Source organism: Zootoca vivipara, chromosome 3 (genome assembly GCF_965207765.1).
Source record: "Zootoca vivipara chromosome 3, rZooViv2.hap1.1, whole genome shotgun sequence".
Classification (NCBI taxonomy): domain Eukaryota; kingdom Metazoa; phylum Chordata; class Lepidosauria; order Squamata; family Lacertidae; genus Zootoca; species Zootoca vivipara.
Window position 1 is genome coordinate 64,824,787 of NC_142586.1, and position 27,090 is coordinate 64,851,876.

Below are 27,090 nucleotides of genomic sequence, written 5' to 3' on the forward strand. Positions count from 1 at the left end.
AGAGAGAATGTGTGTGAAGCCTGTCGCACAACTGCAAGCTGGTCAAACAGCTACTGATAATAACCAAAAGTCACAGCTTCTAAGTTCCACATGCTGCTCACAGCTGACATTCTTTGTAATGGTTCTGAGCCATAGGCAGAAGAATAAAGTTTAAAGCCCTTCTTGAATAAAAGGTAGAAAATAAAGAAAAATGGGTATGTTACACAACATGCAGAACATAGCAATGTCATCAAAGCAATGACACCGCCTTATCAGGGTTTACAGAATACAAGGCTGCATAGGTACTTACCGGTAACAAAATTAACATCTAAGAGCAAAAGTAGACATTAGAAATGCTGGTAGCCAATTCTTTTTTATCTCTGAGTCTGCCTCCATCACAAAACTGAAACTGGGGGTGCACAGTTTCATTCTAATATCTAAAGTACTGCACAAGGGTGCAGGAGCCTAAACAGCCACTTATCCCTGCCTATGACCCATTGATCTGGGAGTTTCTATACCAGCTTGGCTCATTTCTGGAGTTGGGGGTTTGGGGAAGGAAGTCAGATAGGGGAAGAGATGTTCTAGCTCCCTGGCATGTGGATTCCTCTGATATTAAATTTGACTTCTATCCATGGGTGTAACCAAGGTGTGGGGTGGAGGGGGCAGCTGCCCCACCCAATCAAGTAAATCAATAAAAAATATTTAACTCAACGAGGCTCTGTCACCCTAACATAAAGCCTGGCCCCCGCTAACGTAAATCCTAGCTACACCCAGGCTTCTATCCCCTACCGTGGGGGCGGGGGGAGTTAAGTCTGGGTGGTTTCCAACTCCTAATTGTTTAACAATGGCAAGAACAAAATGATGTAACCCTGCAAAAAATAATAATGCTGAAATGAGGAAAGCTGGGGGCAAGATTAAGAGTTGTGGATTTTTTTAATGGAAGTAATACTGGTTGAATGACTGTCATTTCTATTTTTGGCACCCACTGATTGTACTATTCAAAACCTGCAACTTTCTTTAGCTGCTGAAACAGAAATATTTAAGGTTACAGGTAGGTAGCCGTGTTGGTCTGGATCGAAGTAAAATAAAAAAAATTCCTTCAGTAGCACCTTAAAGACCAACTAAGTTTTTATTTTGGTATGAGCTTTCGTGTGCATGCACACTTCTTCAGATACAGTGAAATGGAAGTTTCCAGGCACTTATGTAGAGAAGGGGTGGGGAGGGGTGGGGGTGGGGAGGGGGCATCACTCAGAAGGGTGGTGGAAATGGGTGATTGACTGACTGATAGCTGTTGATGACTGCAAACGACTGCAAATGGTTTTGCATGAAAAAGCAAGGGTTGAGATGGCTGAAGATCGCTTATCATGTATAATGAGATAAGAATCCGATATCTCTGTTCAAACCAGGTCCCTCCATGGTTTTGAGCTTGGTGATAAGTTGCAATTCAGCAACTTCTCTTTCCAGTCTATTTCTGAAATTCTTTTGTAGTAAGACAGCTACTTTGAGATCTTGTATAGAATGTCCTGGGAGATTGAAGTGTTCTCCTACTGGTTTTTCTGTCTTCTGGTTCCTGATGTCAGATTTATGTCCATTTATCCTTTGGCATAGGGTTTGGCCTGTTTGTCCAATATAGAGAGCTGAAGGGCACTGTTGGCATTTGATGGCATACACAATGTTAGAGGATGAGCAATTAAATAGTCCTGAGATGGTATGTTGGATGTTGTTGGGGCCAGTAATGGTGTTGTCTGGGTGTATGTGGCAGCAAAGTTGGCATCTGGGTTTATTGCAGGCTCTGGTACCAGTGTCCATGTTAAGTCTGGTGGTTGTATTATTGTGGGTGAGGAGTTGTTTAAGATTGGGTGGCTGTCTGTAGGCAATGAAAGGTCTTCCTCCCAGAGCTTGAGAAAGGGAGCTGTCATTGTCCAGGAGAGGCTGTAGATCTCTGATGATGCGTTGTACTGTTTTAGCTTGGGAGCTGTATGTGATGACTAGTCATCACATACAGAACACCACTAGTCATCACATACAGAACACCACTAGTCATCACATACAGAACACCACTAGTCATCACATACAGCTCCCAAGCTAAAACAGTACAATCTTAAACAACTCCTCACCCACAATAATACAACCACCAGACTTAACATGGACACTGGTACCAGAGCCTGCAATAAACCCAGATGCCAACTTTGCTGCCACATACACCCAGACAACACCATTACTGGCCCCAACAACATCCAACATACCATCTCAGGACTATTTAATTGCTCATCCTCTAACATTGTGTATGCCATCAAATGCCAACAGTGCCCTTCAGCTCTCTATATTGGACAAACAGGCCAAACCCTACGCCAAAGGATAAATGGACATAAATCTGACATCAGGAACCAGAAGACAGAAAAACCAGTAGGAGAACACTTCAATCTCCCAGGACATTCTATACAAGATCTCAAAGTAGCTGTCTTACTACAAAAGAATTTCAGAAATAGACTGGAAAGAGAAGTTGCTGAATTGCAACTTATCACCAAGCTCAAAACCATGGAGGGACCTGATTTGAACAGAGATATCGGATTCTTATCTCATTATACATGATAAGCGATCTTCAGCCATCTCAACCCTTGCTTTTTCATGCAAAACCATTTGCAGTCGTTTGCAGTCATCAACAGCTATCAGTCAGTCAATCACCCATTTCCACCACCCTTCTGAGTGATGCCCCCTCCCCATCCCCACCCCTCCCCACCCCTTCTCTACATAAGTGCCTGGAAACTTCCATTTCACTGTATCTGAAGAAGTGTGCATGCACACGAAAGCTCATACCAAAATAAAAACTTAGTTGGTCTTTAAGGTGCTACTGTAGAAATATTTAACAAAGCTAAGTGACTCTGATCCTTCACTCTCACTCTTTTTAAAGCCCTGATTTTTTTTCTCCATTAAAAGAATGTGCAATTGTTTAAAAATTGTGGTTATTTGAGTCCAATATTGGTACTTTAATTTTCTCTCTTCTCCTCCATGCCACCTATCACCCATCTGTTTTAATGGAAGTACTGTGACCTCGCTACCTACTTCCGCCCCACATTATAAAGTTTATTTATATTGAGTATTGCCTGTCCATTTAGTGGCTTCCAGACTGAAGAAATGGCAATCACTCATCTCTAAATTTATTCATTCAAATAAAAGGTCACACTTACCAAAAACAACATTATATAGACCAACTTATCAAGGGGGGTATGGTAGTTCAAAATCTGAAGCAGTGGCAACACTCTTAGGTCTTAGCAGTCACCATATTTCCCCCCTTGCTCTTTCCAGTCTAAGGAGAATTGGGGTGGGGATGGAAGTCACTAGCCAGAAAAGGGAGCACAGCTGGGAGACTCACTGCCACTGAATAAGCAGGGTAAAAGGAGAACGATGCTATCAGTGGCTACTACTTATGATGTCAATGCTCTCCATCCATTGTTGGAGGAAGAGAGCCAGTGTGGTGTAGTGGTTAAGAGCGGTAGACTCGTAATCTGGGGAACCGGGTTCGCGTCTCCGCTCCTCCACATGCAGCTGCTGGGTGACCTTGGGCTAGTCACACTTCTTTGAAGTCTCTCAGCCCCACTCGCCTCACAGAGTGTTTGTTGTGGGAGAGGAAGGGAAAGGAGAATGTTAGCCGCTTTGAGACTCCTTTGGGTAGTGTTAAAGCGGGATATCAAATCCAAATTCTTCTTCTTCTTCTTTGAGTACCAGTTGTTGGAAATCACAAGTGGGGAAAGAGATGTTGTGTTCAGGTCCTGTTCACGGCGTTCCAAAAGCATCAATGCCTGCCCACTGTGAGAAAAGGAGGCTGGACTGGATACACTTTGGCCTAATCCAGCAGGATTCTTCTTATGTTCTTAGGAACCAGGGACCATTTTACCTGAACATTAGACAGGTATGGGTGAGAAAGGAGCAGGGTCCTCTCCTTTGTGGAAGATGTGTACCTCAGTGTCAGAAGCCTCTTTTGTACTAATGGTTTCCAGCCTCAGGAAAGGATACTTAGAATCTGCTTTAGTCAACTGTGGTGTAGATTCTGAGTTTTGAAGGTATACATTCATTCTGACATCTCCCCAATTTTTGATTATGAGTTTTCTTTTGGTAAAGACCTAATAAGCAGTTCTGCTTCTTGTATACTTTAATGTGGAGTTTTAAATGTATTTTCTTTTGATATGGTCAATATATCCTCTTCTATTTGGTGCCAGAAAGATTCAACAAGCACTCCCTAATCCTAAATGTTTTAATCGTCATCTCTCAAAATAGAGAGGTGTCAATTCTATAAAATACACATGGGCCAGGAAGACCAAATAAAAGCACTGAGGAAACAGGGCTCAAGGAAGGAGCTGTGCTCTAAAGCCCAAACGCTATCCATACGGCAAAAGAGAGAAGCCTTTCTAAGATCCTCAGAAGCTCCTTCTCACCTACACAGATGGCAATATATTACTGGTAGATGCAGCAACCCAGAACATTTGACACTCCAGGTCTTTTTGACCTAAGACTAAAACAGCAGCCAGCTAGATGTGAAACTTAGATCACAGTGTATGTGGGCGGGAAAGGAGATTAACTGCCAGGGGAGAAAGAAAAATTAATAGGTTCTCTATTCATGCATTCATAGAGTAGAAACCAAGGCATACATTAATGTGCTACTCAGAGTAACAAATGTACCTCAGCCTCTGGTAACCCACTGTGAGAATCTGCTGTAATTCCAGGCTATAGCTAGGGATTTCATATATATATATATATATATATATATATATATATATAGAGAGAGAGAGAGAGAGAGAGAGAGAGAGAGAGAGAGAGAGAGAGAGATTATCTTTCATACCTGGGTCGCATTTCTCTTAATGTTGCATATGTCAACAATATCTGCCTTCCTGTTTCCTTGCCACTTTATTTTAAGGAAAAATCTTTATTCAGGAAAGTCAGGTTTTGGTTGCTGGGAGTAAAAGGCTAGGCAGTTGCTTTGAGTTCTAATCTGTTTTTATAAATAAAAAAGTATTATTTTATTGATTTCAATGGTTGGGACCTCTGAATGGTTTCTTTTTTAAAAAAAGTAAGTAATGTTACTTGCCTCACAGTATTGGAGTACAGATCTCCAGACATGGTTCAAGGTATTGGCATAAAACTCTGAATGCAGCCTACCAACCTAGATACATAAAAAGGTCATTGTTTCTTCCATGACCTATTCTAAATTTAGTACTTGGACCTTGCTGCCTAGCCTTAGATCACTTTTGCATATAGTGAATACACAGAGGGAAAGATGGATCTGCTTGCTAACCCCACTTCCAGCCTCCACACATTCATTCCCTCTGTGGGCTTTCAGTTTTGAAGTGTTTAGTCTACAGTAGTTCTACAAATGATAGAGCACCCAGTTCATTATAGCACACTTGAAGATTGTGATTCCATTTTCAAGGTAATCTAAAGGCTTTACTGGTGAACCCCATAATCTAACAGCTCCTCCAGGAGCATTAACATGGCTCTTCCCAAACCTTGGAGGAAATAATTTTCCTCTGATGCAAATCAGTGATGATACCCATGAGGTTTATATCTGTTAATTAAATTCCAATGGTCCTATAAGTTTTGAAGGATCTCTAGGATGATGATAATAGCTTTTTAATCTATATAAGAAAAGGCAAGCCTTGAGAAAAGGATCAAAAGCCCACACTACTCAGTGGCGATGCAAACCTTTGTAAATCATATGAACAAGTTTTTGGATACATGATTATAGTAATATTATCCCAGCAGTGTCACATTCAGAGAGCTGGGGAGATGGATTTCAGGCTTGTACTGCAAATCTGATTAACAATCTGGAGATTTTCATAAGTCATGCCCTTTCATCTTATTTTCAAACTAACACCAGAGATATATGTGTTCAGCCACATGGATGTGGTTGATTGATGCTTTTGTTGTTTCCAAGTTGAAATACTGTCAATTCTATTTTTGGCACCCACTGATTGTACTATTCAAAATCTGTGACTTTCCTTAGCTGCTGAAACAGAAATGTTTAACAAAACTAAGTAACTCTGACCCTCACTCTTTTTAAGCCCTGACTTTTTTCTGCATTAAAAAAAAGTACAATTGTTTTTAAATTGTGGTTAATTGTTTGAGTCCAAGATTTTCATTTTCTCTCTCCTCCTCCATGCCACCTATCACCCATCTGCTACATTACCCTTTACTCTTCATACTGCTAGTGAGCTGAATGAGGTTTATCCAGTGGGAAAGGCTGCTTAGGGGGAACAATGGGAGGAGTTCAACATCACTCTATGATGATTGCTCCATTAGTGCACATCTGTATAGAGAGAATTCTCTGAATCTCGATACTTCCCACCATCCCTTCCATGGGTCTTATTGTCAACATTTTCAACTGCATATTATTTCATAATCTATATTTTGTATCTGTCCATATTGTCCAAAGTGTGTGTTGTAGTAGTAGTAGTAATAATAATAATAATAATAATAATAATTTATTTATATCCCACCCATCTGGCAGTAATGTTACATTACAAGTGATATTAAAATCCTGCTAATGTTTTCATCTGCTTACAGTGGTCTCCTAAATAAATTATAAATTTCCCCCATTCTTTCTTGAAGTTCTGGTCTTCTTGGTTCCTGAGCTTTCCAGTCAGTTTTGCCATTTCGGCGTAGTCCAACAACTTGGTTTGCCATTCCTCTCTGGTAGGGACTCTGTCTTCTTTCCATCTCTGGGCGCATAAATAAAAAGTGAGGCTGGCTTTTCTCCATCACGGTCACAGCCTTTTGTGAGAACAGTTCTGAATACATCCAACACAACAACGATTACTGCTTCACTGTGAACAAATGGGAAAATGGTCTCTCTCTCTCTCTCTCTCTCTCTCTCTCTCTCTCTCTCTCTCTCTCTCTCTCTCTCTCTCTCTCTCTCTCCTGCCAGAAAATCCTGACCCTCCAGCAGATGACATCATTGCTTCTACTCTGAAAAAAACATGACAGAGCAGCCATTGTCCCTCATCCACACTGTTCTTGATTCACCAGCATCACTTTTCTTCACAGCAGTTGCAATTTTACTAGAAAAAAAATCCACATATGAACAGCGGATATGATAAAAGGTTAAGTGGATTTGAAGCGGGGTGGGGAAAGAGTTAATCAGAAGTACCAGCAGGGGGCACCAGAGGAAAAAGTGTGTTCCTTTTTGTTTCTTTGTTTCTTTGTTTAAAAACACCATCAACAAGCCCATAATCTTTTCCACACAGTACTAATATGGGCAGCATGTACCCATACCAACTCAATTATATCAATGTAGAAAAAATAGTTCTTTGGGGGGAATGAACACAATGCAAGATCACAAGTAGGTTATTTGATATCCTATTAGCAATGCTAAGTAATGATAGCAGTACACTCTTTTCTCTCTACTTCCCTGATGAGCTACAATGAAAGTTGACTGGGATAATGATGTGCTTATCTGCATTAACACATCCATTAAGACACATACCCCACATATTTAATTGAGGAACATTAATTGGACTTCACTGCACATTTTTTTCTCTGTGTGTTGGTGCTGCTGCAAAGCACTTTAATGGAAAACGTAAAAAGGCAATAACTTTGAGATGCTAATGACCATCCAAGTGTATGAAAACAACATTCCTAGTTGGAACTGAAAAGTGGGTGTGTTATTTATTTCCTCTGCCCTATAGTCTTCAAATAACACTTTGACTCTCAATGGTTTATCCACCTTAAACCGTAAAGGGACCCCTGACCATTAGGTCCCGTCATGTCCGACTCTGGGGTTGCGGCACTCATCTCACGTTGTTGGCCGAGGGAGCTGGCATACAGCTTCCAGGTTATGTGGCCAGCATGACAAAGCCGCTTCTGATGAACCAGAGCAGCACACAGAAATGCTGTAGCGATACCTATTTATCTACTTGCACCTTGACATGCTTTTGAACTGCTAGGTGGGCAGGAGCTGGGACTGATCAACGGGAACTCACCCTGTCACAGGGATTCAAACTGCCAACCTTCTGATCAGCAAGCCCTAGGCTCTGTGGTTTAACCCACAGCGCCACTATTTTGGCCTCTATTTTGCACAGGAAGCCCCTGCTCCTTCCTACGGAGCTTCAAGCAAAAATGCCTTTCATTTACATACTGTGAAATTACAGTAAGATGTAGAGAGGACCATCGTTAATATGGCTTGGGTTGTTTTTTTTAAAAAGTATGGTGAATGTGTACAGTGGTGCCACAGTAAATCCAGGCTGTGGGTTGACTTTAAAATATCTGATATTGCCCAAGTTGGATAAAGGTTATTACATTTATATACCACCTTTTCCTCCAATGAGCTCTAGGAGGTGCACATGGTTTTCCTCCGCATTTTGTCCTCACAACAACCGTGTGAGGTAGATTAGACTGGGAGCAGGGCTGTAGCTAAAGGGGGGGGTGCCTGGGATGATATGCAAGAATATTAGTAAACATTGTGGATCACCATGTTTGGTTCACTGGGTGGCAAACTTTGGCATATCTGTCAAGAAGGTCTTTTGAATAATTTATTTGACTATTTATAGACAGTCCCTTCCTAGAAATACAGCAAGGCAGTATGCAGCACGCAGAATTACAATATTCAGACAGCATATAGTCATTTCTTTTCTCCCGCTGCTGCCTCTGCCTTCCCATATCTGTGGCAAGGTTTTGAAGCCATTCAAGAATCTGCAAGGCCAGTATAGCAGAGGCAGATGTGGGTCAGTCAGGGTGGAGCTCATACTCTGAGCAGCATGGCCTCAGGCTCAAAAGTGGGGTGCCCACTTTCTCACTCTCTCAAGTTAGAAAAAGCAACTGCTGCATTAAACAGGGACTTCTCTAGAACTTAACTTGCAAAATCCATTCATTCTGGCAAAAGGATTTATCTCCTGGTCTACAACCTAGTTGTAATTATTGCCCTGCTAGATATATAGCCACACCAATTATCCCTGGATACAGGAGAGCATCTTCAATGGCCAGGTTCAACACAGTTATGGGAGGCCAATTTATCCGACTGTCTTTGCAGTTCTTGTAAAACCGGCTTAGCCGAGACATTAGCCCATGTCCTCATATACTGCAATTTTTATAAGGATATAAAATCCCAATTTATTTTCCTAATACTTTCTTTGCACTTGGGGAACACAGATACAGTCAATGCTTATATTTGAATGGTAGACTCTGGGCCTCAGATTGCAGAAAATATAGCTAAGTTCCTCACTGTAGCCATCAAAACTAGCCCACAATTATTAAAAGGAAGATGAGTTCTGCATTTAAAAAAGTCTATTTTTAACTATTTGTGATTGCTCATGGATTTTGTCATATTTTTGTTTTTAAAGGCACAGTTTATGTGCCTTTTATTCTCCTCTCTATGCTGTGGTTGTCTTGATAACCCTGCACTGTATTTGATGGTTATGGTTTGTGGATCAAATAGATATAGCTTAGTTTCACCCACAAGATCAATGAAGTAAAATGCTTCCTAGGCACATTGCTCTCTCCAATCCCCATATCTTAGTTGGGGATTCTCAGGCCAGGAGGCCAAATATGGTTCTTTAAGACTTCAAGACTGTCCCCAAGCTGTGTGTTCTCCTCAGGCCACACACCCTCTTCCCAAGACCACACAACCCCTGGCCCTGATCTGCATCTTCAAGAGTTTTACTTTGCTGAAATGTGTATCAGGGTGTGTGTGTATAAACCTTTGACTTTTGTCTGGCTAGAACATGAGTAGGCAAATTAAGTCCCAGGCGCCGGATCCGGCCCAATTGCCTTCTAAATCCGGCCCGCAGTCGGTCTGGGAATCAGCGTGTTTTTACATGAGTAGAATGTGACCTTTTATTTAAAATGCATCTCTGGGTTATTTGTGTTAAGATTCTTTTCCCGTGTTGCAATCATGGGATTGTTTTTATCACATGACGGTGTATGTTTTCATTCCACATTGTGAGAAGTGATGGAGACAGGCAGTGGCAGAGCTTCATGCTCCGTTCTGGGGGTGGGGCGCGGGGTGCGTTTTGGGGGTGGGGCGTGCCACGCGCAGGGGCGGGGCACACATTTTGGGGCGGGGTGTCCAGCGCGGGCGGGGGGCAGCCACGATGGCGCCCCTGGAATCGCGCTGCCCAGGGCGGCGCGCCCTCATCGCCCCCATCTTCCTACGCTACTGGAGACAGGATGTTTTTTATTACTGCGTTTCCGTGACGTAGGACATTTGTCCTTTTGTTCTTTCTCTTTGCTGTTTGATACTGAAGAGGAAGGAGCTGAATTGCGATGCTCCGAGTGTGTATATGTAAATAAACGTAGTTTAGTTGAAAAGCTGCGCTACTGAGTCTGAACACTGACTGCCTATACTCTGCTGATCCTGAAGTGTGTTGATGCCTCTTGTTATCAGTCGCTGTGATGTTCAGGCTGGAAAAAGTTTTTGAATCTCCCAACTGACCAGGAGGGAGAGAACATGCCAGTCGGGCATGTGTCTCTGCCGGATTCCTACTCGTGTGTAGTACCTCCTGACAATTTGTGGGGCCTGCCTGGTGTTTTTACTTGAGTAGAATGTGTGCTTTTATTTAAAATGCATCTCTGGGTTATTAGTGGGGCATAGGAATTCATTCATTTCCCTAAAAAACATATAGTCCGGCCAACCACATGGTCTGAGGGATGGTGGTCCAGCCCCCTGCTGAAAAAGTTTGCTGACCCCTGTAACCTACTGACCAAAAAAATAAGAGTCATGTCCCTTGCTCTACCAACATTTTTGCCTATGACTCTGCTTACTTTTGCCTCTGGCCCATACCCACCACTGAAATGTGGCCCCTGATTGGCTTCCTTCTAAAAATATGGCCCTCAGGCAATGCACCTGCTCTATACTGCAGGCTTTAAACCTTCAGTGTGTGACTGAAATGAAAACACAATGCTTTCCGAAATGCATAGAAATAGTTTATATTGACTGAATTCACACAACTAAGTTGGTCTATTGTTATTTAGGGGTGAAGGGGGAACACTTGTTCCAATTTCACGAAGGAGAAGTCATCAATCCAACCCCATTTTGTCTCTTGACTCCTGGTGTCAAAAAGCGCTTTCCTTTAATCACAGTGCTGCAGTGAAGAGACAAAGCACGATGTCATTGCAAAAGGCAACCTGCCAAACCTAATTGACTGCCTCCGTTTTCTAAAAGAAAATGAGCAACTGAAAATTATTCAAAGGATGCAAGTGTTGAGAATGAAAACATGTGTTCTGTTTCCTGCCTGATCTAATATTTATATTCTGACTCACTTCAGAGCAAGAAAGACAAACGTATTGGTAATGATCAGAAATGAAGTATTTGCTGTGCTGACCCACGAGAAAGAGTTATTCCCACCACCCAGTTTCGGCATGCTCCAAAATGGACCACAAAACAGAATTACTGACCAGAATGCAATGGAGGCCATGGGAGCAGGTTTCCATTCACACACATCTTGCCTAACAGGAGTGCAAGACAATGAGATGAGGGCTACATTCTGCAGTCAGCACATCTCAGCACATCTTTTGCATTGCTCTTTTGCATTGCCTCAGGACCACTGAACACTTAAGTTAGGGCTTATTATTCCTTTGGCTAGAGAAGAGGGCTCCTTGAACAGAAATGCAGATTGTGTCTTTTATACTTTCATAGCCTTTTGATTTGCATCTTAATGATTTAGATTGGAAGGGATAAACACAGACTTAGCTCTGTCCCTTTTGAAATCAGTGGGGTTTAAAATTGCTGCCGGATTTAAAATCACACCCAATGTTCCTTTTAGTAAAATGGTTAAATAATAAAATGGTTAGAGATTGACTTCTCTTTAAAAATGTCCACCTACACATTAAACACAGGGTCCTTATCCAGACATATTCAATCCAGAAGTGAATATATTTTTACTGATAAATCAACCATCACACACTTTATTGACAAGCCTTTTTACAAATTAGAACACTGGGTACAATCCAAGCAAATGTAAGCATTTCCTTGTTGATTTACAAGGAAGAATGCTTTATACTTATATTCTTGCATTGCAATCAATGTACCACAAATTTATGCAATAGGATTTTAAAGATGTCCAAGTAGACAACCATCACTACAGCTTATGGTAGTGAATTGCATAGTTTAATTTCATGATGTGTAGAGAAGTACTTTCTGTTGTCTCTAGGGTTGCCAGACTCAATAGAGGATGGGACTTCTGTGCCTTTAATTGCCCTGCTCTCTTTTTGAGTCTGGAAACCTTAAAGAGAACCCAGAAGACCCTTTGTTTAATTTCCAAGCAATGGGGTAATGGGGGCCTTTTACCTCATTTTTTTGTGTTGAAGATATGCTATATGGTAATTTATGGACCTAATAGGTATCTAAAGCCATTTGCACGTATTGCCATGCAACCAATCCTTGCAGAATGTAGGCACCCTATATATAGAAATGAGCAAACCCATAGCTGCCAAGTTTTCCCTTTTCTCGCAAGGAAGCCTATTCAGCATAAGGGAAAATCCCTGTAAAAAAGGGATAACTTGGCAGCTATGAGCAAACCAGTGATATTTTAGGGAGCAAGCTAGCAGGCAGGGCCCATTTACTTGCATCATAGGAGCCTACACCACACAAAGCACTGTTGCTGTATGTAGGTTTTATTTTATTTGTTTTTTATCTTATATTTTGGAAATGTACATCCAGTTATTTTTTCCTTTAATTTTTTTTGGGGGGTGGGCAAGAGAGTGGGGCCCTAAGCTATAGCTTGTTTAGCTTATACGTAAATCCGGCACTGGATCCCAAAGGGCCAGATTCAAATAGCTCAATACACTAGCCATCACAAGGACTCCTGCTAGTGCATTGGGGCTTCCCCCTTTCTCCCATCTTCCTCATACCTCCCCCAAATGTGCTCTGGAGAATCAGGAGAACTCCCAGAAGAGTGGGTAGTGGGAGGAGACAGGGGGACATTCTTTCACTACAGAAGAAGTGGAGGGTCACAGCTCAAGGCACATACACTTCTGATGTGTCCAGATTTGAAAAGATTGGAAAATGCTTAGCAAAGCATCCCTCTCTCCTCTCCTTATTTCCATAGTGTCTGGTTGCCAGCCAAAAATTCAACTCTCCCAGCTAATGCTTATGCACATATGGAATGAAACACCTTTATCTCTGCTAAGATGACAACTTCTTTCAGCAGCTCCAATTAGCCTTTCACAGCACAATTTGGATAAATTAAAGCAGTTAATGGCTCATAGGTTAATTGGAAGTGCTTGACACTGAATTAAATGAGTTGCTCTTGAAAAGCATGCTAATTCCTATCACATGCATTCCCTTTAATTGCATTTTTTAAAAACCGGCTATGTAATTATAAACCCAGTTTTTGCATCGAACTGTACATTCAACCATTTTCATCAAGTCTTATTAAAATCACTCGTTATTTTAATATTTCTTTACATTTGAAAAGTTGAAGAGGTTCCATTTTATTTATTTATGTATTTAAACATGACACACTTGACAATACAAAATAAAAAAATTCCTTCCAGCAGCACCTTAGAGACCAACTAAGTTTGTCACAGGTATGAGCTTTCATGTGCATGCACACTTCTTCAGATACGGTTGATGGACTTCCATTTCATGCGGCTACAAGTTGGGGCCTTCCATAGTTCTAGTTACAGGTAGGTAGCCATGTTGGTCTGACGTAGTCGAAACAAAATAAAAAAATTCTTTCCAGCAACACCTTAGAGACCAACTAAGTTTGTCATAGGTATGAACTTTTGTGTGCATGCACACTTCTTCAGACACTTGACAAAGATATTGAAATCAAACATTTGCTTCAGTTAAACTTCATGGTACAAGATCACCTATAAGATGCTAGAACACAAGCTTTGATTCCATAGCTGCCAAGTTTTCCCTTTTCTCGCGAGGAAGCCTATTCAGCATAAGGGAAAATCCCTTTAAAAAAGGGATAACTTGGCAGCTATGGGCTTTGATGCGAAAGGTCCCATGGTTCAATCTTTGGTATCATCATGGTATCTTGAGAGTCCCATGGACTGCAAGAAGATCAAACCTATCCATTCTGAATGAAATCAGCCCTGAGTGCTCACTGGAAGGACTGATCATGAAGCTGAGGCTCCAATACTTTGGCCACCTCATGAGAAGAGAAGACTCCCTGGAAAAGACCCTGATGTTGGGAAAGATTGAGGGCACTAGGAGAAGGGGGTGACAGAGGACGAGCTGGTTGGACAGTGTTCTCGAAGCTACGAACATGAGTTTGACCAAACTGCAGGAGGCAGTGGAAGACATGAGTGCCTGGCGTGCTATGGTCCATGGGGTCACGAAGAGTCGGACACGACTAAACAACAACAATCATCAGGTAGCAGGCTGGGAAGGGCTCCTCTCTGAGTGTCTGAAGAGGGACTGCCTGCTAGTGCAAGACTGTTCTAGATGGACCAGTGCTCTCACTTGGTATAAAGCACTTTCCTGTGTTTCTGTGTTATATACTGCTTTAATTCTGAGTAGTAAGAAAGCTTCAAGCATCATCATTGTCACAGACCTTGAAACCCAATGAAATTGGACTTCCGGTCTGCCGCGCTGGAAAATGGAGGCGCAGAAACCTCGCGCTGCGAGGTTTCTGGCATCGCGGAGGGGGGGGAAATCCGCGGGGGCACGCGGATCCCCGTAAATACCCCTGGTTGAGCGTCCAGGGGGCAAATTTTGCCTGGCGGAGCTCCAGAAGCGACTCCTCAGCTGCCCAGGAAGCCCGCAAGAGCCCCTGAGAGCCAGCCGAGTGGCAGTCGCGGGAGCCATTTTAGGCATACCATCGTTACCTCCAAGAAGCGAAGCTCCGAGCCTCCAACCTGCAGGCGGTGGATTCTTCCTGAAAAAGTTACGATCTGGACGAAGTAAGTTGAAACCAATCAATTTGAAACAAGAATTTGGCAGTGGGAGGCGGAGATTAAAAAGGGAAGTCATCTCCCCCCGATTGAGTAACTAAAGATCGCAGCAAGCTAGAAAACCCAGAAATGCTGTAAAAAGAGCTTTTTCCTGAGGCAGAGTAAAGGAAAAAGTAAGCGGTGTATTTATCTCTGCAAAAGACTGAGATCCAGCATGAGAAAAGCCCCCTGCGAGCCTGGAGTCGGGTCAAAGGAAAGATCAGTCAGTTTGCTGATTAACGTCACAATACAAAGGAATGTGTCTGGCTGAATGTGAGAGACTGAGAGCTGTAAACAGTGAAAGAGGATTTGTTTTGCCTTGAGGCTGCTCGGTATTGACTCTGAGGAAAAGAAGGAATAAAGAGAGAGATTCTGACCAAGTGGGACTGGATTCTTGGCTTTTTGCCTATTTGTTCACTTTTCATATATATTGGACTAAAATTTCAACTCCACGGCCGGTCTGTACAAAGATGGAGGAGGTTTTAGACAAAGGAATAGGAGAGAAGGTTCCAGAGAGTGGACAGGAAGTCACACAGTGGGACTTAATATTGGCAACAATTTTGGATCTTACTAAGCAAGTGAGCATCTCCAAGCTTGATGTAAACTTTCTGAGAGAAGAGACTGTCGAGACATTTGTTTTTGACTGTAAAACACAGGATCCAACAGATATAGAAGATCAGGAGAAGGGAGAAGAAAAAAGATTGGAAGACCAGGACTGTGCTGGAGTGACGTATGTAAAAAACATAGAAGAGGAGAAAGATAATACTGAAGGACAATATGCTGAACCAATGGATTTATTTCCTGAAAAGAACACTGTTCTACTGGTGGGAGGGGTGGAACAGGGAGGGAAAGTAGGAGAAAACACTGTTTCACTGGTGAGAGAAGTGAAACAGGAGAGGGTAAAAGCAAAAAAGCACCCCAAAAAAGAGGTTGGGAAAATCAGCGCCCCGGTGAGAGAGGGGAGGACACAAACAGTTGGGGGGCAGAAAGAGGATGAAAAGGTGCAAAGATACAAAGTGATGGGATTACAGAAGAGGGGGGCAAGAGTTCGGCAAAAGTTGGTATGGGACAGACTAGGGGTGGGTTGAGAGGTCTTGGATTATTTGGTATTGTCTGAAATAATATGGTCTGATCTCGGAATGTATTAAGGATTGTATGAAGAACCTGGCTGATTTATCTGGAGACTTCGATTCCAGGGAAGGGGGGGTGGGAACTTTGTTGTGTGGGTGGAAGTAAATGGGTAATAAATTAGGATGTGAATCTTATATATTTTTGGGTAAGGGAAAGAGACTAGGGATTAGATCAGGCATCCCCAAACTGCGGCCCTCCAGATGTTTTGGCCTACAACTCCCATGATCCCTAGCTAACAGGACCAGTGGTCAGGGATGATGGGAATTGTAGTCCAAAACATCTGGAGGGCCGAAGTTTGGGGATGCCTGGATTAGATAATAATAATTTTGGAGAGAGGATGTTAAGAGAAAAGAGGTTAAAGTACAAGGAGAATGGATAATAGCAATGAAAAAGATGAAAAAGTTGAAATTTAGAAAAAAGAATGTGAAGTTAGAATGGGAAAATGCGAGAACTATTTTTAACAATAAGAACTCAAGAAGGGGAAATGAGGAAGTCTGAATCTGTTTTTGTTTTTTGTTTTTTTTGTTTTTTTTGTTGTCGTTTTTTTTTAAGTATTTTTCTTTTTTGTGCCTTTTTCTTTTTTCTTGTATTTCTTGTTAAAATCTAATAAAAATTATATTAAAAAAAAAAAGAAACCCAATGAAATTATGGAACTGCATGTTTGGATGAGTAGATGGAAGTTCCAAAACTGTGGTTCATGAATTTATTTCTGTTGATTTGAGCATGCATTGTTGTTTGGCTCTTTGTACAAAGATTCATATGAAGAGTTAATCACTCCCTTAATACAGTGGTACCTCAGGTTAAGAACTTAATTCGTTCTGGAGATCCGTTCTTAACCTGAAACTGTTCTTAACCTGAAGCACCACTTTAGCTAATGGGCCCTCCTGCTGCCGCGCCGCCACCGCCACACAATTTCTGTTCTCATCCTGAAGCAAAGTTCCTAACCCGAGGTACTATTTCTGGGTTAGCGGATTCTGTAACCTGAAGCGTCTGTAACCTGAAGCATCTGTAACCCGAGGTACCACTGTACTGTCCCAGCCAAGGAGTTCAGATGGCGATTCTATGAAGTATCTCCTTGCAGGATCGAGACAAGTTGGTTACAGCGAAAGTTGCAAAATTATTGGCAGTTTCCAAAAAACAGAAGGGCCATAATGCACTGTGTTTTAAAACATATAATTTTAAATTCTCATTGAGTTTGATCATTTTATCTGCTTAATAGTGTTAATAGTTTTGTGCTTGTGCACAAATTGTGATGACTGATATTTTTATTTATTTCAGTAATTTTACCTACTTATTATCCATTCATGTTTGTATTTTATACCCAAATAGCAACGGTCAATGGCTGCTGCAAGTGTGTGTGTGTGTGTGTGTGTGAGAGAGAGAGAGAGAGAGTGAGAGAGAGAGAGTGAGAGAGAGAGAGACTTCTGCAATTGGTTTCAAGCATTTGAGTTGTTGAGCTGAGTCCATTGTGACTGTTTCTGAGAACTTTCTCCAAAGGACAGTTCTGCTGACATTGGCAATACTGCCCCATTAAGCAGCATTAAATTTGTCTATAAAAGGAACTTCAACTAAAGCCTTGTAAAGCTTTTATAGGCGTCAAATGTCAGACCCAGCTGTTTTGTGAACTTCTTCCATGCCCTTGTCTCACACCATTTCTCATTAACTCCAGTAAAACATTTCTTCACTTGAAACAGAAGAGCCCAAACAATGGTGCTCTCTCTTGAAAGCTGCCTGTTCTGTCTTGATGCCATTTCTCATGTTTTATACCGGGATGGAGGGAACGTCAGGCCCAGAGGTCAACACATAAGATCCATTGCTCCACCCACTTTTGCCTCTGACCGCACCCAGCACTGCCAATGCAGCCCCCAAAAGGGAATGAACTCTGCCCTCTGGGAAAGGTTCCCATTCCCTAATTTGTAAGCCGTGTGCTCTGCCCCACCTGAAATGAAAACCTCTAGTACCTGTTGGTTGCTGCTGCTGTGACTATAACAAGTACCAGTAACACACTATGAAGTAGCCGTGGCAACATAAAACATTTTGATATAATGGTTCCGAAAAGGGAAAGAATGCATTAAGGTCATTTCAACCCCGCTTCTGTACTCACTTTGCATTTGATTTCGCCCCTCTTTGTCCACGCAAGAACATTTCTTGACAATCAGAGTAAGCAACAGACTTCAGCCAAGCACTGCATTGTGGCATTTTGGAATGTCTGGTGCATAATGGGAATACACGGCGGGGGGGGGAACCATGATCCCCCTTTCTCTACCTGTAACCATGGAAATGGAGTCTGCTGTACAGTCTGAGGTCCTCTTACTTCCCGATGCATCCACCCACATCAGTTTTTGGTCCATTTGTGAACGCCATGCAAATATGTGAACAAATGGTTTTTCCATTAGTTTCATTGAATGCCTGAACTTTCAGATTTAAACTATAGTTAAGTCTACCCAGTACAAAGGACTGGTTCACACTCCCCCCCCCTTGCACATGGAATCCTTTCTCATCTTCGCAGTTATGTTGTATCCCTTAGTATCTTTCTTCAGGAGTGAATTTCCATTATGACCATGGGGCTTGCTCTCCAGAAAATGTATTTCAAATTACAGACTTAAAGTGATTGATGTGCTCTGGGAAAACTACGACTCCCTGTGATTACAGAGCATATATCAGTCAGTGTAAAAATGGCAAATGATCTTTCATCAAGTGAGAATTCCTTCAGTGAGCATAGGCTTCCCAGGTGATTCTCTGCAAAAAGAACCCAACAACAACCAGGACCCCTATGGGCAATATCTCTTTCTGTTTCCCCATTGATATAGTCCATTGCAACTAACATAATGGTTTCCACCTCCTAGCTAGACAAAGTTGTCTTCACTGCTTGTTCTCTCTGTTTTCTCCTGGGGCTGGAAGCACAGGAATCTAGGAAATGGCAAGAGTAACAAATCCAGACTACCTCTGTATTTGAGGATACCAGAACACTTGGGATACAGATGCAGGTTTATGCCCTCCTCTCCCCTATATCCATGGTTCCAGATAGTAGGACAGCCAATTCCTGAAAGAATAAAAAATATGATACCTAAGCTGGGCTCTGGGGCAGAATCCAGAAGTGTCAAGGGGTGGAACCTGGCACAGCAGATGGTAGAGTCCAGTATGCCTTATGAGGAACGGCTTAGGGAGCTGGGTATGTTTAGCCTGGAGAAGAGAAGGTTAAGGGGTGATATGATAGCCATGTTCAAATATATAAAAGGATGTCATATAGAGGAGGGAGAAAGGTTGTTTTCTGCTGCTCCAGAGAAATGGACACGGAGCAATGGATTCAAACTACAGTACAAGAAAGAAGATTCCACCTAAAAGTTAGGAAGAACTTCATGACAGTAAGAGCTGTTAGACAGCGGAATTTGCTGCCAAAGAGTGTGGTGGAGTCTCCTTCTTTGGAGGTTTTTAAGCAGAGGCCTGACAGCCATCTGTCAGGAATGCTTTGATGGTGTTTCCTGCTTGGCAGGGGGTTGGACTGGATGGTCCTTGTGGTCTCTTCCAACTCTATGATTCTATGATTCTATGTAGCAGGCTCAAGGGGCAGAGCCACTATGCCTGTGGATAGATCCCTAAGAAAACATCATCTTCATAAGCTGTAAATCATAAGCTTTGTTAGAAAGGGTGTGTTTATATACAGTACAGATAATTCTCATAACCAGTCCATATAATGCAAAGCTACCCACTAACATTGGGGAAGCATAATGTAGCCTGGCATGGCTATACATATAACCAGTACCTCACAGTCAGATACAGCTAGCGGGGATGCAGTGATAGCTAGCATGTCCCTGCAGCAGCAAATATCCAGAGTTGGACCTAATATTTTGGAAAATAAAGAGGATTTGGCAGTAACCAGGGCAAGCCAGGTATCTGTCTCTCATGTTCCATAGTTATAGAAGCCTTGGCTGCAGATGCACAAACCTATCTTTATGTGACTGCCAGTGAAGTTGGCTGCTCTGAGGATGCTGCCTGTTGTTGACTACCGTGTGGGCTTCAGTTGAATGCATGAGAAATCACATTGCTAAATAACACCTACGCACATTGTAAATATAATTTACAATTTAATGAAAGGGCAGCAGAGTTCATGATCTATTCCCTAGTTCACTGCACAATCCTAATGCATAAAAAAACATTTCGTGAAAAGAAGAGGCATAATGTCCTTTTGGCTCTGAACAGAAACAGAACATCAGAGAGCTTCCCATGTTTTGAACTCTAAATATCTGCACAGAAGTGATGCGAATACAAATAGTCTATACTCTTAAAAAGCATGCACAATGCTAAAATTGCTCAGTCTGGCCTTAATCTAGAGTGTATAGCTATTTGTACAACTACACAAATGGCTGAACTACCTTCTGGGCCTGGAAGCCAACATCCTTGGAACAGCACAGCTGCTTACTCACCTCATCTATTCAACAACAACAACAACAACAACAACATTTAATTCTTTTTAACATTGCTCTGCTATTTCTCAATATAAATATCCATCCTTTCAGGTCCAGTTGGGACACTCAAGGTGGCTAACTGCATAGAAAGAGATAAGAGATGCATTAAAATAGCACATTAAAACACCTCATTTAAAACCAGCCAGCAGCTTCAGCTCCTCCAGCCTGCTAATAATACAACAGGATTCGGGGACTAAGATTGGTTCAAGCTAGTCAAGTCTCACAGCTTCCAAATAACTGGCAAAGTGATAAAATCTTTGCCTGGGAGGCTTCTAGCAAGGACACAGTGGCAGCTACCGCACATCAAGGTAGGGGGTGCTTCAGGCGGTGGGTTTTTTTTTTTCAGTTCAAGGCTGCATGCCAATCAGGTGAGGACAGATGCAGGAGTAGGCTCCTACCTTTGTACAGGAGGTTGCCTTCAGTCAGGGATTCTATGCACACCCCAACCACACAACTCTCCATCCTGCAAGCAGAGCCCATCATCCCAACCCCTGATGGATGCTAGAAGAACTCATAGCTCACTCAGCTACCTATTTTCCTGTAACTACTACCTGCTGGGAATCTGGGTCTGCAAGAGTAGCACTCTGTGGGATGTAATCCATTGGTACAGTCAAGTGCAACATTCTTCTTATTTCCCTAGAGTGGGCACAGGCAGGGGGACATCCAGTCAGTGTAACTTTCTGTTCCACTGGTCTGGAGTTTCTACCCCTGCATGTGACCTGGAAGATGCGTGTGGCCCTGGCTGACTCCATAAAAGAGTCGAGTCATGCAGCCATTTTCTCAGTTGCTCAGTCCGTCTTGATTCTTCTTGTCTTGTTGCTGCTCTCCTGCAGCCATTTTGATCTACAAATGCAATTTTGCTGTCTACTGGCTCTCAGCCAGCAGCACATGAGTTCAGTCTCCCTATGAAATGAACTCACACTGTTTCTTTATGTAACTACCAAGTAAAGCCTGCCTTTCAGGGATCAAATTGTGAACTGAAATGTAAGTAAACATTTTGCTCCTTTACTCAGAAAGACTCTCATGTCTTAATTCTTTTAAGAGGGATCAAAGGGGAAACCAGGAAATAATCTTAACTAAGAGAGTCAAACGAATCTGCAAACTAGCTTCCAGCGATATTGAGGGGAATCTGCTCTGCTACATCACTTACTAGTGTGAGTGAAGGAAGGATAATATTTATTCAATATATCCTTTCCTACAATCCTTAACATTTCCACACTCTCTTTGCTGCTCAGACCAGCAAGGAGGCCTGTGCCCTGGCTCCCACCTCAAAGCAGATAACAGAGGCATTTGCTTATGAGCAAACTTTTATTATAGCAGTCTAATTTCTGCAGACTCCACAGCTGGGAAGGAGCAGAATCTAGTCTAGGTACCCTTCCAAGACACAGGACTAGCAACAAGAAATCTATTCTGAAAGCAAAGGTCAAGGTTCAAGAGCCTGAGAATAAGAGCTCCAAGACTCCATGGAAGCAGAGACAAAGCAACCCACGGTGCTTGTCCCAGGGGGCATGGTGAGCTGCCTGCAGGGGGGTGCACATCACGGGGGGTTGCAATCAGGGGTCGGCATTTTGTCACCCCTCCTTTGGAATGGCACCTGGGGCCCCCCTTCCCCCCTCAGAACGCCCCTGCGTGGTATCTGTGACATTTTTTCTAACAAGATTCTCCACTTTCCTGTCCAGCTTTTCAGCAGAGGCAAAGAAGACTCAGCCACTGGCGGATATCCATGTCCCTGTGAGCATTCCTGGCCTGGAGGTGGTGCTTCTCAGAGGATGATGATTCTCCTCTCTTTTCTTGATGCAGTGCCTCTTCCTGGGAGAGATTGCTGGGTGTGTCTCCTCCTCAGAGCTCTTCTGCTCTGTCACAACAGGTTGTGCCCCTAAACCTCCCTCATCCTCCACAGGCTAGGAAGAGGCAGCCACTGGGTCTCCTGCCTTGCCAGATCTAGGTGCATCTGGGGTCAGGGTGGGGCTTCATCAGATGGGCGCTGCTGCATATTCTTTTTCCTCCCCCCATTCCAAGTCCTCATCCTCAGAAGCCCCCCACTCCTAACTGGAATTTGTGGATTTAAGGGGAACCATGACAGCCAGTCCTGGAATTGTTCTAGGATCCATGGAGCATTAGCTAGCCTGGTCTGGCATGTATGTTCAAAGAGGCTGCTGCCTTGGATAGTGTGGTTACCTTTCTTGCAATATCCTATTTAGACAAAGCTGGAGGGTGAGCCAAGTTAGTATGAAGTTCTCTTCGTATGAGTTAATTCCCTGAATGTTACATTGAGTCACATTTTCAAGACCTGCCGTAGGCCCAATTGCTGACAACTAGGGCAGGGTCCTTCTGGGATGAAGGCTAGTGTCTTGGTGGGATTGCTTTTTAATGAAGGCCAGTTTTGGAGGATACCTGCTCCAAAACTTCTGGCTCCCCTATGCTGCTTCTGGCTGCTGGCTTCAGCAATACATTTGGGCTTTATGTGTTTCCTGACCCTTGAATGGTTGCTCTTGTACTGAAAAAGCCAAAGGGGGCAGTGAGTGTCTCCGCAGAGGCTTTCCTCTGTTCTCTTTAATGTCACCTTAAAGGATATGCCCAGTGCAAAACAGTGTAGAAGGAACAGTCATAAGTTAACACAGGTCAAGTAATTATGCAAAGTAAGGTTACAACAACTAGAAAAGAAAGAAAATGAAGACCTGCTCCAGTTCCTTCAGGGGTGCAAGGTTAACTTAAAGCTTGTTTAACTGAGACTTCTTGGTTATATTGGGTGGCAGACTTTGGGTAGGGGCTGCCTGCCTGCAGAGTTCCACGATGATCACTCCACCCTGGGAGAAATGGCTGGATTAAGGGGAGGTGGGTTGCTTTTCAGGACTCTGCAACAGTGGAGGACTTTGGGCTCTCAGCACTGCCCTGTGCAACACTAAAATGTGGCGCACACCACACCTCTTGTGCTCCATTCTACAGCATTGTGGTGGCGCCAACAGTATGGTGCTCAAGGTGCGATACTGGTTGCGCTACCCTAAGACCACCTCTGCTCCACCATTCCCATGATCCTTTCATGAGACAAGGGTCTCTCACCCCTGCACTTCTGTTGAAAAAGCAAGCCCTTTTGAACTGCTTCGTTTGGGGTCATCCTGGCTTGACTCGGCTGCCCTGGCTACCCCCACCTGGGATGCTGCCTCCTGCCACTTGCTAAGCTTGATTGGGGTGGTAGGGCAGCACTCCCTGTTTTCATTGCCATCACTGCCTTCCCAGCTTTTCACCATAGACGAGGCATAGGCAACCTTGGCTCTCCAGATGTTTTGGAACTACAACTCCCATGATCCCTGACCATTGGCCCTGTTAGCTAGGGATCATGGGAGTTGTAGTTCCAAAACATCTGGAGAGCCAAGGTTGCCTATGCCTGCCATAGACTGTGGTCTGGTTCTCCAGTAAGTAGGAAGTCGAACCCCTCACATTTGGGAAGCAATCTCCCCTTGCAGTGAGATGCATGTCTCTTATCTGCACATCTGACCCCAAGAAGGTAGAACGCCCTCCCTGCAGAAGTGAGCAGCTTCTGCTGGTTGCTCTGAACATGCACCTCTTTACTTTTGAAAGCTGAAGAATTGATTTTGGTGTCCTCTCCTGCAATGTGCTTTCTGCATTACTGATTTGGGTGTCATGGGTGGGGTTGTTTAACTGTTTTAATTTTTGTTTTTTATATGCTGTAACCTCTTGGGACTGAGCAGCAAGTTGAAAACTGCAAATAAGAATAACAACAGCACACACTTATCTCTATGGGGAGATGCATATTCCAGCTCCCATTGTAAAACAGGATGCATGGTCACGCTTAGAATGCTGGAAACTGCTCATTTCCTGGGGAGTCAAATAGGTTAATAACAGCAAGGAGCTGCCGGAGAAGTACCTTGCCGCCAGGCTTACAGAGCCCCAAACAGCCTTTCAGCCAGATATTTTCTCCTTAAGAAATGTGTTTGTGTGTGCTTCTAGCCACAAAATAGCCCTCAATGCAGCAGTTGCGTAGGTCACCAAGTTTCCTGTTTTCTGCTTAAAAGGCCAAACCATTAGTGAGGCCTTATGGTGGTTTGCCTGACATTTGCAGTAATTGATAAGGTCTTGCATTCCACATAAATTCCATAAAAGCCTTACTTAGAAATTATAATGGGTGGTGGCGGGGCGGGGGGGGGGGGGCAGGGGCAACCATGAATCAGCAACAAATCAGGAAGCAATTTGGAAGTGGGGGAAAGACCATTTGGGAACTATTCGCTGTTCAGTAGTGCTGCAGGCTTATATTTTGGATGTTTATCACCACCCCCATAGAAGCGCGACGAGATTGCAATGGGAAACGGATTACTCTTCAGGTGTTTCTTTAGGTCAGGCACAGTGTGACAAACATAAAGATTCTCATTTTCTCCAAAGCTGCATATAGGTTCACCAGAGCCTTTAGCGAAACAGGAAAGGTTAATCTTATGCAGATGGAGAAACGTTTTCAACACAATATAAATGGAAATGTGGATTTAGTTGCCACACACAGCACTAGGAAACCGACTGAACTTAAAACTGCTGTGTTGGCTTATTGGGATTGAACAGAACTGAGCTGATGGCTATTTCGCAGAACCAACTTTATTGGTAATTGACTCACTTTTTGTGAACACACTATTAAGAAAACAAGCCAAAGGGGTATCTAATACACCCTGTTTCTCATCAGATGCCTATAGGAAGCCCAAGCAGGAGGTGACAGCCCTCTATCAATGTTATTCTCCAGCAACTGGTACAGTGGTACCTCTACTTACGAATTTAATGTGTTCCGAACGCACATTTGTAAGTAGAAAAAAATTGAAAGTTGAATCCCATAGGAATGCATTGGGGGGCAGGGAATTCGTAAGTCGAAGCAACCCTATCTAAAAATTCGTAAGTAGAAAAAATCCTATCTAAACCGCATCCAAGATGGCGGACTGAGCTCCGTTCATAAGTAGAAACATTCGTAAGTAGAGTTATTCGTAAGTAGAGGTACCACTGTATTTCAAAGGCATGCTGCCTCTGAACCAAGCAATCCTAAATAAAAGTCATTGGCATACATAATGCCTGTGAATTTGTCTAATCCCCATCTAACCTGTCATTATGGCACTATGTGCTATTGCCACACTTCCGACTTTCCTGAAACTTTCGCCTGCCCCACCAAATAGCTTATTGTTTAAAATAATTTAAAGGGCCTAGGTACAAATCCTTATATTGCTGTTTTTAATTTTAGCCTTGAATGAGCAGAAGAAGAGGGCTATTGACCTTGGGCCGTTGCACTGAAAGTGCAAAAGCAGATGTACATATTACCCATGTTTACACTCTCCAATAGCTATCCTATGCAACATTTGAAGCCATCCATCTGCAGCAGTGGCAGGCAACCTCAGGCTTAGGGGCCCTATGTGCCGCTCCATGCCTCTCTATCTAACCCTCCATAGGCCACACCCCCTACACCAGGCCACACCTTCCTTGACTGCTTTTGCCTGGCTTGTTTGGAAGGAGATATATACAGTATGCAGTATCTCTGTGTGTAAATCTATCACTTTTGCCTGACACAAAGGTAAGATTCAAATCTACTGCTCTGCCCACTTTTGCACACGGCCCCACCCCCTACTAGTATGTGGCTCCATAAGGTTCCCCATGAGGGAATTTGGCCCTCAGGCTCAGAAATATTCGCCACTCTTAATCTGTGGAATATAAAGGAACTCTCTGTCTTCCAGCCCCAAAAGCTTCTAACAATGTGACTCCCTGTGGCTCCTTCAGCTCATAAATGTCATTTTGCAGTAAAATCAAATGTAACAACACCGGCTTCATATTTTGTACTATTTTCCTTAGTAAGCACCCCATATTGAGTAATAGGAATGCAGAGAAATAAAATAAGCCATACATCTATTCAAGCAATCAATGTGTGTTCAGGACAACAAATTGGAAAATGCGAGCATTCCAATCTGTAAAGAACGGATAAGCCGGGTTTGGCAAACAGCACAATCAGCTGAATAAAGTGAAACTGTTGAACGAGGGGTGGGAATGAGAGAGGGAAGGGAGAAGAAAACATGCTTTATGGCTGAGTTTATGAAATGTTCATATTTATGATAAGTGGCATAAAAATGCAATGCATAAGAATTTAGGAATGCATCAGAGTCATATTCAGAGCAGATCCACTGAAATCAACAAATTTAAGTTAGCCATGCAATTTAGTCAGATGCAGCCCATATACATATATATGGACACATTTTTCCAACAAGAAAAGTGGTGGTGAGGAGAATATGTCTCCAGGGAAGTGAAAGTCTAAAACATTGACCCTTCTATTTCTGCATCTATGCTAAACCATTCAGTGACAGATATTGCCAGTGCTCTGCCAATTAATTTTTAGACCTGGTTTTCGTGAAATTGTGACAATGTGGTTATTGAATGACTCTGTCCTTTCTATAGATGGATACGCCTTGTTAATGGTGGGAGAGAAACACAATACAGCAGATTGGAGAGCAGGAATCCCTCAATATATTGCACACAATTTTGAAACGAAAAGGGTGCAGAAAGCAAGCTTGCATTGGGCAATGTAAGGCTGCATTTGGCTGCTGTGGCAGGGCAGCATCCCAGTATGCAAGTGAACCAGTATCCTCTCACTGAGTTATTTTGTTTAGGA